The 12,229-nt window shown below is 42.6% G+C and overlaps 1 long non-coding RNA gene across 1 annotated transcript in view; it reads left to right on the top strand.

The window, feature by feature from the left end:
- LOC133280493 (uncharacterized) overlaps positions 1–12,229 on the top strand; it is a 49,784-nt gene that overhangs the window by 18,893 nt on the left and 18,662 nt on the right. Inside the window, exon 2 of the long non-coding RNA XR_009747185.1 lies at positions 2,913–3,001. This is a non-coding gene — a long non-coding RNA (uncharacterized LOC133280493). The remainder of the gene's footprint in view (positions 1–2,912; positions 3,002–12,229) is intronic.

Genomic DNA, 12,229 nt, shown 5'->3' with positions numbered 1-12,229 from the left:
TGGATTGCCCACATTTCTGCAGTCAGCCAGTGGCAAAGCCAGCAAGGTAATCTGAGAATCTTGGATTTTGGTGGGTCATTTGCTTCATATATAATTTAGGAAACGGAAGCCTTTTTATAGGTTAGTTTTCAACATCTCTCTCCCATGGGACTGTCTTCAAACACCTTTCTTAGATCTCCTGTCTTTAATTACTGCTTATCTCAGAGTCATTTTAGGATCTGCATCTGGCTCAGTTATGTCTGTGCTTGAATCTGCTGTAATTCTATCATTGATACAGCTACCTCTGTGCCTCATGTCTTGTCTGGGATAAATAGGGATACCCCCTGTCTTCTGCCCACATGGCTGCCATGCACAGCATAAGGTGACCTGAGCAAGCATTCCCAATGGTGTCCTAACCTGCCTGCTCTAACCTGCTCTGCTTGCAGCTTTGCCTCCACATTTGCTGTCCATGCAGCAGGTGGGTTTGCTTTCAAGCCCAAAGTCGTGACAGCTTTCAAAAGATATTGTGGGCATATATTCTTCTTTCTTTGCTGTTAACCCGATCTTTGACTTTCTACACAAAAGAAATAAAGGAGCATTAATCTAGCTGCTTTTCAAGGGAATATTCGATTTGATGCCTCTCTACAGGCTGATAGAGAACAGGAATAATAGAGAAACAGATTTCTCTGAAGTGGGCAAGCACTGGGATGAAGAACGTGACACAAAAAGAAGCATCAATGTAGCTGGAGTTTATTGTGAGAACTCATCAATGATTAGTTTATTTTTGCTCTTATTTATTGCTTTCATGAACAACCTTGGCATAAAAAATAGACTGTGTTAATGAAACTTCCCGATGGCACTCCACTGGGAGACAAGTCAGAACTCCAGCCTATCTTAGTGGTGTAATGAAAAACTCAGCTGTCTTTTCTGAACATCTATTCGTATCTGTTTTTTTTTTTTTTATTTACTGTCAGTGGTAAAACCCCTCATATTCCATGTGCACGTTCCCATTTTTCTCTCATTGGAGATATTAAAGGTTTGGTTTGGCCTAACTACTTGAAAAACTTAGCATTTTTTAAGGTGTCTGTCAAGTTGGTATTCATTCATTTCCACTGCCAAAAGCCCTATGAATAATGTAACTTGAAGCAAAAACTCCAAATGAGGGTTACAGATAATTATTCATGCTCAAGACTTTGGCTATGAATCATTTCTACTGTGCAGCCTGTGTAGCACCTCCACTTTCACATTCCTTTGTTTCTGATGTAAATAATTGGCAGCAATGTGAAATGTGAGAGGGAGCACGTTTGCCTTGAACACAGGTATAACCACGACTAAAAGGAACGAAACCCTTTAAACCCAGACTTATAGGGACATCTAAATGGCAATTAGAATCCTTGAAAAATTCATTCAGATCCAGTGGAATGTCGCTGGCAGTCATTCAGGAGAGTAATTGCCCTGTGCACATGAAACATTTACATGTGGTAATTTAGTAATGAATATGAGCTGTCAGAAGGCATTTTATGGGTAATCAGCCATTCCTGCAGGCATAGCAGTGACTGAAACATTGAAAAATAACTTTGTGGAGGCAAGATTATCTGAAATAAGTGTTTTCTCTGGAAGCAAACAAAGAGCCCTATGGTTTTTAGGAAGGCAGTATACTGTAAGTCGACAAGGGCAGCCACTGGGAGCAAATAAAGAATCAATTGTGTTCTTATTATTGATTTAGATTAGTCATTTTAAGTAGTGGGTTTTTTTTTTTTTGAGGAGTACTTCTAGATTCCTAGCTACTTTGTGTGCAGATGTATTATCCAGCTGCCAGGAAGGGGAAAAGCAGGATTTCTCCATTCCAGCTTGCAAATCACATCATTAGTTTTGAAAGGAGAAGCTCAGTTCTCCTTTCACTTTACTTGGAGCAAGCTCCTGACTGTACTAGAATAAGGGAGGGTAAAGGTGGCAACGTGCTGTTGTAGGGCACCTTAGGGACAGGCAAACTTGAGCCATTTAGGAAGTTTAGTTGGAGCCACTGGTGCGTAAGGAAGGTCAATCCAAACCATTGCTTTTGGATGTGGTGTAGTTCACTCCCACTTCGTATGGGTGTTCATGACTTGAAAGTGGGCGAGAGAACTTCTGAATCTCTTTTACCCATCTAAATCACCCTGGGGAGAAGATCTCATGATGTTTGTCTCAGTTGCGTTATTGCTGTTGCTTTTGCTCTTGTCCAAGTACCTCTGAGGGATTTAAAGGCTATTTGGGAAGAAAACCTTGCCTAAGGTCAGCTCCAGTTGTCGCTGCTCCATTCAAATACCTTTTTGCTAGAACTGATTTGCCAACTGATCTTTTCATAAAGAGTATTTTGGGTTTTTCATCCTCTCCAGTGTTAGAATACTGTAAGACACTCCTGTATTCTAATTTACAGAGGGATTGTTTAAAATTGCTAATTTTGGATGCTATTTCAAGCATTAAAATAAATAGCATTAGGTGTCAACTTTACTTATTGCTGTTTATGCAGCTAGTATTCCTTTCCCTGTATTTTGTTGTTTTCTGGGTTTATTGAATGCTGAAAGGGGCAGCTCAACTCCTATTTCTGGTTTGCTTTATTGTGTAGTGGAAGTAAGTTTTCAGAAACCAAAGGTTTGTTTTTTGCAGAACTGAAATTAAAACCTATTTCTGTTGATCTGTGGGGTGTTTTTAAACCTATTTGTGCCCTCTCTGTTTGCTACAAAGCTTAAATATGGGCTTAGATCAACACAACAGGTTCTCTTCAGTGCTGTGGGAATGAATGTAAAATCTATTGAAAAAATTCTACCCTAAAAATTCGTTAGACATAATTAGCAAAATATAGCTCCCCTGAGAAATGAGGAGATGAAATACATCAGCTGGCAAGAAGTAACTCCGGTGTTAAAGCTTTTCAATATTGTCTCCTTTTCCCATAGATCACTTAGAAGATAGATCTCACTTGGAAGGAGCCATGCTACGGAGTCCGTGTTCTTAATCTGCACTCTGGCCCTGCTCCTTCATCCTGGTGTCCCCACCCCAGGCAAGCAAATGGAAGATACTGCTGAGAGAAAAGCACCTTGAAGATAATCCCCTTTCTTCCCACAGCGAGTTACCCAAATATTATTGCTGTGGTGTTTGGCTGTTTCAAGGTTTGCAGGGCTATAAAGCATGTGATCATCCCAGGGGTAGGGGAGGAGCTGAAGGACATCTTTTCTTTTTGATGGAGCCCTGAGGAGAAAGAACTGAGTAACAGAAAGGCTATTTATAGAGGCTGCTTGCCAAATCAAAGCCCAAGCTTTAATTACATCTGCACACACTGTAGCCATGTTTAATAAAGCCCTAAATGCAGCGTCATCTGCCAGTTTGACTTGCTAGCATTTTTATCTTCCTTTCTGCAAAACCTGTCAATGTGATCAGCTATTGAATAGAAGTGTGGATTGTGGGGCTGAAAATCAGTTGGTGACCTGAGCTCATTTAACATGACCTTTTAAAAGTTGCAGTTTTGTCTGCTTGTGAAGCGTTCACTGATGGTTGCAGATTGTTTTGTGTCTTAACACTGCTATGGTAAGACAGGACCTCAGTAACTGAAGGGACTGGGGAATGGGCAGAAGCTTTTTGAGGGTGTATGGGAATTGAAGGATTGCTCTTGCTGTGTTCTGTTGTGTTTGGGGTTTGATTTCCATAGAGGCTGTCCATTTAGGCAGAATGATCAACACCAGCCCTTTACAAACCCAACTGAACCTTGAAACTTGCCTTGTAACTTCAACAGAGACTCCAAGGCAGTCCAGCTAGGCTTGAATTCCTGTTTCTTTTAGATAGCCTTTATCTAGGTCAGGGTTGAAGTTCTTGCTTAGAGCGCTGCAAGATGCTTGTGCTTTCCTGTCATTGCTGTTGAATTGACAGAGACAGGTTTCCCAGTTTCTAGCCCCCAAATGCTACAAGACAGTGGTGCCCTTTAAGATTTCTGTCAGGTCTAGCAGCAGCCTCTGGTCCTGTTTGTCCATGTACAGGGAGATTAATAGAGAATGCCTTGCTCCAGACTTAGGCCTTTCATTTTTCACTCTTTTCTGTCAATATTATATTGCCTCAGCAGGTGCCTCTTTGACCTCACATCTTGCCTCCTTCCCCACTGTTAATTTTGATCAGGACTGAAATCTAGTGCCAATTATTGATGCATTGCTGCATTGACAGATAACTCCCTGGATGGCAGCACTCACAGCTGGGCTCATGGCACAAAGAGCTGGGTGCAGGAGTTCAGTAAGAAGGATGGTGGGGTTCCACACATTGCTATCCTCTCTTGGACACTGATGGCTAAATGGGGGCCATGGGGACTCAGAGACCCCTGAACTCATAGAACATAGAGCCCTACCCATCAAAGACTCCACTCTGAAGTTAAACTGTCTGTAGGTTTTCTTTCTTTTCAATGCTAGAATCATTGAATCAACTAGGTTGGAAAAGACCTTTAAGGTCATCAAGTCCAAGGATGCACTTTCTGTCCCATGGCTATTCACTGTCAGCTGAAATACTGGCAGGGCATTAGCAAGGGTGCTTCTTTCTTAACGCTCAGCAAAGTCTGTACCCTGATTTTGAGGAGCAAACATGCAAGTTTCAAACTCAATTAGAAATTAAAAACCTTTATTATGGAATAAGGGCCAAATGACTGCTGTTAGAATTGAAGCTGGTTTATGTTGCTTTCCTCAGAGAAATGCATCTGTTCTGGGTTGGGTTTTTTTATCCCTCTGTTGGCACATCTGTTTGTTTGTGTGGCATTGGGAACTGGCTATGTTATGAAGCTAAGTCCTCCCTACCAAGCAGCAGCTCTGGCTCAGCTTTGGTGGTTATTTAAAAGCTTAGAAAAGAATCATGAGCTGCTCCACTTGGACACTGGAACACAGAAGGTGATATGCTAATGGAGCTTTCATTAACGTGCCTGACGTCACTACCAGAGAGGAAAGCAAAGAGGCTGAGCAGCTGAGGTACTTTTCCACTGTTGAGCTGGTACTGACGCAGCTCTCTACTAGAGCTGCTGCTTTTCTCTTTCATTTGAGCAGTTCTAATTTTCTGTGTGACTGCATCTGTGCACTGTAGCTTTCAAACATTGCCCTGGTGGATTATGCTCAGAGCTGAGCTTTTTATGAAACAGGGAACAGGGGCTGTGAAATTCCTTTAGTGTTATTACTGCCTGGGATAGATGCAATTAGGTTAGACAGGGAAAATTTCATGATGCAGCTCATCAGTGCTGCTCACATATGAGTACATATCTGTGTATTCAGGAAATCTGTCATCTCTGAGATACATAGACACCATGGATAATAAACAGCTGCATGTCATTTAATGTGCAAGCCAGAGGCACAGCCCCTGTTTTCCAGAGGGTTTCCACTATGGGAGCTCAAGCAGAAATCGTAGCAGAATTGAAACAGAATCTGTTCTTTTTTCCAGTGCCTTTGCAAAATGAGCAGCTTTTATGTGAGTATAGCAAGCAGCTTTAGCAATGCAGTACATGATGGATGGATGTCACATCATGGTGTATGGTACTGCATATAGGCCACAGAGCTGTGTTCGCTTCCTGTTTTCACCTCCAGAGGTGAAATACTTCATCTCTTTGTGCCTCAGCTACCCCATCACTTGTGCAATAGCAATAATACCTTCCTTTATACAGTGTTTTGCTAGAACAAGTCTGAGATGAGCCAAGTCTGCATCTTCAAGAATTAAAAAAATCAAAATGCATTTTGGTCATGATAATGACTAAATGTGGCCTAAAAAGGAACAGATTTGCTTGATAGGAAACAGTTTTACTCAGCACTAAATGAAATAAGTTGATACTGGAATTAATTAAATACAATTGCTATTGCAAGTGGATGGTTGTGACTTGGAGAAATAGCTTTGTCTTGTAATAAATTAACTCCAATGTAATAAAAAAGATAAAGACAGAAGGGAACTCTGAGGTTGAAAAAGCCATAGCAATGCTATTGGTATTGTTTCTTTTCAAATCAGAAATCAAGACTGCAGAACTATTTATTGCTTTAACTTCAGCAAGAATATAATGACAGCAGGGACCTTGTTAAACTGGGACACATATTTCAGTGACTAGAAACCTATTGTAATCACAATTACAGAGATACAGTCTTGGGCTTTAGTCCATATGTCTGTCTTAAAGAGAGCTATTAATGCCCTGGTTTGCATCCAGTTTGCAGCCAAAGGTACTTAACTAAGCATTTTCTTTTTGCTTCTATCATTAGCTGGGGTGCACAGACAAAGTAGCTGGGGCTGCCTTGTTCCTTAGTTCAATTAACAGACCTCTATTGTTTCTCAGGTATAAAAATCTGAGAACGCAGGATGAAAAATTACTCCAGAGCCTGTCAGTGGATGAGCAAACGAAATCCATCATGAATTTAAATGGAGACGTATTATAACCTCCTGCCTTTCATTGCGCCGTGGATCTTTTTCCTGTGTAATGTTTATGGGGGTTTTGTTGAGACGCAAGGACAAGGACAAATTCAAGGAGTTGCTGTATTCTTTGTCACGAGCTCCTATTACAGTTCATTTACTTGCTGGGGAAGAGGTAGGTTAAGGTCTCTGTTGAGGAAACATACACCATGGGGGTGCAATTTGTAACTCCTTCCACTCTTCCAAGCAGAATCAAACCCCTGGGTGGTGAATGGAGAAACTGAGCACAGGGACTCCACTGTGATTATGCACAGTAGTAACAGCAGACAGTTGTCTTGTAGGAAGTGCATGTTTGCTCCATTTCTGCCTAGGAGCTGTTTGTGAATTGCTTGATCACCAGGGTACTTTGAGTCCCAAGAGTGGTGGTTGTAAATATATACTGGTTTTTAGGAATGCAGTTTCACTTGTGTGGGACCTGTGAAGGTAAACTCTATAGCTGAAATATGTGGAAATAGAAAGAGACATACAGGAAGTAATCCCAGCCAGCAGTGATGTATTTTACTCTTTATGAATTGCGTTCTTCACAGGAGACACAAAGTTGGTGTTAATGAAGACAGTCTTACTTCATAATCTTTTTTTTTCATGAAAGCAGTGACTCGTCAAGAGGGGCTGGGTGGTTGTGACCCCAAAGCACCTTGTTTGCCCACCAGGTGGAGCCAAGTAAAGCTGTCCAGGCTCTCCAGGCTCTGGTGAGTGCTCCGTCATCTCTTAACGTGGAGCCCTGCAGCACAGTTAGTGCAAGGACTGATTGCCAGCAGCTCCAGATAGGACCCCCACTGCAGCTCCCTGTTCAGGGGCAAGGACCAGCAGCCTGTGCTCTCCCAGGAGGTGCTGCAGGGACACACAGGCTGTAGGGTCAGTGCCTGTGTTCACTCTGCTGTGCTTCAGTCCATCAGCATTCCTGTTCTAGTTTATACTTTTTCTTTCCTGTTATTAGCAGTAAAATTTGCTGAGGGAATAGGCATGGGAGGTCTACTTAGTACAGCAGAGGAGAGGTGCTGTGTCAAGGGTGTTGGTGGCACTGAGCCTTGCAGAAGGGCATTGGGAAGGTACCTTTGACACTACCTTTGAAAAGGTACTTTACAGAGACCTTGGTCTTCCGATGTGTGCTATGTCTCTTCTGAGGTGACAGCAAGCATCACTGTTGATGGGAAACCATGAGAGCTAAAGGCCAGCCGCCCCAAAGGCAAGCATCCCTTTATCTTTTAAAAGGAACCTGCTACTAATGCCTTCCACGCAAGGTCAGTAACTGTGTCTGTCCTTGTGTCCTAAAGTGCTCCTGAAGGCTGATACCCAGCTGTGAACACAAGTAAGGAGGATTAAATAACTGTTGGAAAGGAGGGCAAAGGTAGTTACACCAAACACCGAGGTATTTAACTTCTTTAGCTCTTTTTTCTTCTAAAAGTTAATGGCTGTTTGCTTAGCTTTGGTGAAGAATTTCATTTCTGTCATCAGTGGTGTCAGGATTGTTGGTTACATCAGATGGGTGTTACAGGGAGGCTTTGAAAGCCTTTCGCTTTTTCAGGGTTAAAATGGAATGGAGAGAAAGTTTAATGTGAAACTATTTCTTGTATTCTGTTTAAAAATACTTTTGTAATTAAACTAATTTTGACAAATCTGCTCCTTAGTGAAGAAAATAATAGAAATGGCTTAAACACTACAGATAAGGAAACATAACAAGGAAGAATGCAGTTTATGTACTCTTTTGTAGGAGATTTCATTGAGTATAATCAGGATTGGAGTAATAGGACTTAAATCGCAATGCTGGAGGGGAATTAAAGTAGGTGAATTAAGTTCTGGCTCCTAAAAACCCTACTTTGTGTAGGGATTTTGTTCTAGAAGTGATTTTTTTTTCTCTCAAAGCTTGTTGCCTCCAGCAGGAGGACCTGAGCATTTTTCTATGCAATCATAAGTATGGCTTAATTACTCATAGCAGAGATTGAGTGGGATAAATCCCATGGCTCGCTGATGCTGTGAAAGAAAGCAGCCCAGGGGGAGGAGGCAGATTAGGGAGCCCGTGGGGCTGTTCATGGAACTATGGTGTGGTGGGAGTTGGACCAGCAGAAAGCTTCAGGGTGAAGAAGAAAGGTGGTGGTGTATTGTCTAGAGATGGCTGGCAAATCAGAGTAAAGCTTCTAGCTGAACAACAAGCTGATACCAGGGAAAACTGGTTTGTGTTTCTTTTTGGTTTGTCCCTAAGCTTTGTTTTAACAAAAAATCTACCTGTGTTCAGGCAGGTGCTATAGGTAACCTTGGAGAGAAGGGATAACAGCCCAGGTTAACATAGGGGAATAGCAGGTTGGAGGAGTTAGAGTTGAAAGGGGAATGGCTGACTTGGTTAAGAGCCATCAGGAATTGCTTCTCAGAGCTGCTGAAGGATGGGTGAGCTTTCAGAGAGGCCCAGCATTGGAAATAGCTTTGAAAGTGAAGGCAGTGGGCTGGAGGGAGAAGTAGGGATCTTCAGTTTTTAGCAGAACAGTGGGACAGAAAGTTGAAAACAAACCGTCTTGAACGTGATGAGGTGTTACTAAACACCCAAGTGGTGTTAAATTGTGGCAACAGTCTTAATTTCCTTCCACATTAGGATAGCAGACCATGTCAATAAGGAGGAGGCGACTTCTATCTTCACTGCAGGAGAGCTTCTGGATACCATTTTGAATGACATTTTCATAAACAAGATAAAGACACACAGTGACATGAAGTGAGAGTCGTATTGTGGGGTGAGTCTTGAAGAGTAGCTGTATGTGAGTGTCTATCAAATGGGGAGCATGCAAAGTGTGGGATTCCTTGGGAAGGTGTGGTGGGTCTGCTGCATGTCGGTGCTTAGAGCAGTAACTTGTGTGAGGAGCTAGATAAGCTGCACATTGCATTTCTAGGCCATGCTCAGCTGGAAAAGCTGCAAGCATGTGGATGGAAGGATTAACATTCCAAAGGATCTTGACAATTAGAACAACTCATTTGAATTAAGTGGGATTCAGTTCAAGGACAGGCACAGAGTCCTATGATAAGGTGGAAGTTGTTTGTGAGATAGCTGGCAGTCAGTCTCTCAAGGGTCTCTAGTGGAGAGCAGAATGAACACCAGTTGAGGCCATCACAGTGATGCAAGGAAACATAAACACCACCATACCACACAGAACCACTGGAAACAACCTTTGTGCTGTGTTTGGCACTGGTACGGCCACAGCTGGAGCATTTTGTCTCATTCCGGGCCCCACACGGAGACTTGGAGTGGATGGAGATCAGAGATCTGGGGAACACAGGCACTGAGGCAAGGTTGGAAGAATTAATTTGTTTAATCTAGAGGCAAGATAAGTGCGGAGCTGTGAGAGTTCATAAAATCAAACGGCTGCCTGGGAGAAGGAGGTGTGCTCCGTGTGTGGTACAGACAAGCACAATGAGTAGAGGGCTTAAACTCCACTGGAGGAAATCTGTATGAGACAGTGGGAAAGGCTTTCTAACAGCAGGACTACATAAACTGCTGACATAGAGGGTTTTAGAAACAGGGAAAACAAATTTCTAAGAGAAAATGAATGGATGCTGTTGCTATTGGAAAGGGACAGAGAATGAGTAAGACTTTATGCTTTTTTTTAAGCTTGTTTTCTATAGGTGTTCAATAAAAGAGGCATAGGTGCCTGTTTGGGCACAACAGGCACAGGAGAGCACCCAGTTCTTGTGGTTAGTTTTGGTCAAAAAAGGTAGTAGTGACCAGGAAAGGGATCCCTGAGCTGGTAGGAGACATTCCTGCAAAGCTTATTGCACTAAAGTGGTGGTGAGGAAAAGGACTTTCTCCTGGGTGTCCTGTCACTACCTGCCCTTATTAAAAGCCCCCATCCAGGTTTCTTGTAGCCGCTTTAGGCACTGGGAGCTGCTCTAAAGTCTCCCTGGAGCCTTCTCTTTCCAGGCTGAACCAGCCCAGCACTCTCAGCCTGGCTTCAGCCCTCGCAGCATCTCTGTGGCTTCCTCTGGACTCGCTCCAGCAGCTCTGTGTCCTTGTTGTGTTGTTGCCCCAGAGCTGGGTGCAGGACTGCAGGGAGGAGTCTCACCAAAGTGGAGTAGAGGGGGAGAATAAATTTGGCAGCTTGTTAGTATTTCTCTGGTCAAGGCCTTTCTTACAGTATTTCAGGCAATTGGCTTCTGGCATGGTAAGTCAATGGACTTGTACCATTGTATGACTAAGATATGAAAAGCATAGAAATGATGGGGAAAGGGTAGCATGGGGATAGGAAAACCCCACCAATTTTATGACTCATCAAACTGTCATTCACAGTTTGCTCGCAATTATGCCTGTATGCACCCACAATTTTCCATGCTATTTTGTATGTCCATAGGACACAAATGGCACAGTGTCAGGAAATACAGAGCTGTCTTTATTATATGCTATGTGCAGGAGCTACTATCTCAAGTGAGTGAGAAGCAGAACTGTCTTTCTGTACATTTTCATGGGTCTTTCTTTGTATTTAAGATGCAGCCTATGCTATCAGAGGGAAATAAAAGAGCTGCTAATTGCATATGTGTTCAAGCGTGGCTTGGAACTGCCAAGTAAACTGGTTGATTTTAAATGAAATGCAGCAAAGGATTTTAAATGTAAATTGGGAGGTGGGAAAAAATGTGGTGAGGTCTATTCCAAAATGGATGCCGTAAATGAGGAAGTGGTTAGAAGCTGGGACTACAGCTCTGGAGAGCTGGGTTTGGGTCCTGGTTCTGCTACACACTGGCTGCGTGGCAGATCACTTCCTAACTTGCTCATGCATTTCACCCTTCATTTTAACTAAATCCCACTCTAAGGATTTTGGTGTGGAGCCCAGTGAGAGCTCTTTTCATCTGAGGCCTCTTGAGTGCAAACATAGTTTGGAGGATAAATGGTGACAACAGTCAGAGTGTCTGAATTTCATTCAGGAACTTGTCCTGCTAAGTGTTTGGGGTTACAAGGAAAGATGATGTGGAAAAGAATTTTCCAGTGAAGGAAATTTGTATTTATCCTATGCCATCCAACTAAGCAGCAAGAAGTTAGTGCTATCTGAAAGAAAGGGGGCAAAAGTGGAGTTGGAGTGATTTACGGTAGTGGCTGGAGAGAAAATGCATTGTCCATCCCTATCTGCTCCCAGCAGCTTCCTGCACTGCAGCTAAAAATGATTCTCTTGATGTGTTATCCTGAAGTTATCACATAAACCCGGTTGGATAAACACTACGAATAGGCACAGTGTTTTCTGCCTTTGAAGCTGGTTGAGGAAGGAAGGACAAGACTAGCTACTTTGATAAGGTACAGCCAAAGCATGAATAACTGAGAGGGAAAGCTAAGAGGATGTGCTTAGCCAAAGCCTTACTGTGAGCTAAGGCAATACAAATACAGTCCAGAAAGACAACAAAGTAGCTTGGGTGAAATCTGCAATCACTTAAATGTTATTGCTTCAAAAAGGTCTGAATGGGAACACAAAATCATTCCAGATCATTCCCATTCCAGAACACTGAGGAAGTTTGGAGGGTGGTATTAAATTTGCATCCAAATTCAGATGCTTAGGGATTTCTGTTTCCTGGCCCTAGCCAAGATTCTGAATGTGAATGTCCAGGAAGTATTCTGTCTTGACTGCATATATAATCTCAATATGCATTCACACAACAGCATGGATGATAAAGGATCATTCTATTCCACCTATGTGGAATGTTTCATAGTTGTGAATGATTCTTGGAAGTCTCATGTGATAACGGTTTTTCTCATTCTCTGTGGAATACAAGTAGATGGGGAGATAAACAGAACTGGTGTGCTGGAAGTCATTCATGTTCTGAATTGGGGACGGTGCAAATGTCT

This window comes from Pezoporus flaviventris, unplaced genomic scaffold, assembly GCF_033815535.1.
Source record: "Pezoporus flaviventris isolate CSIRO_AGI_PZ_B2104156 unplaced genomic scaffold, CSIRO_AGI_Pfla_v1 ptg000083l, whole genome shotgun sequence".
NCBI classification, from domain to species: Eukaryota; Metazoa; Chordata; class Aves; order Psittaciformes; family Psittacidae; genus Pezoporus; species Pezoporus flaviventris.
The sequence above is the reverse complement of the archived record's forward strand: the minus strand, read 5'-3'. Positions and strand labels throughout refer to the sequence as shown.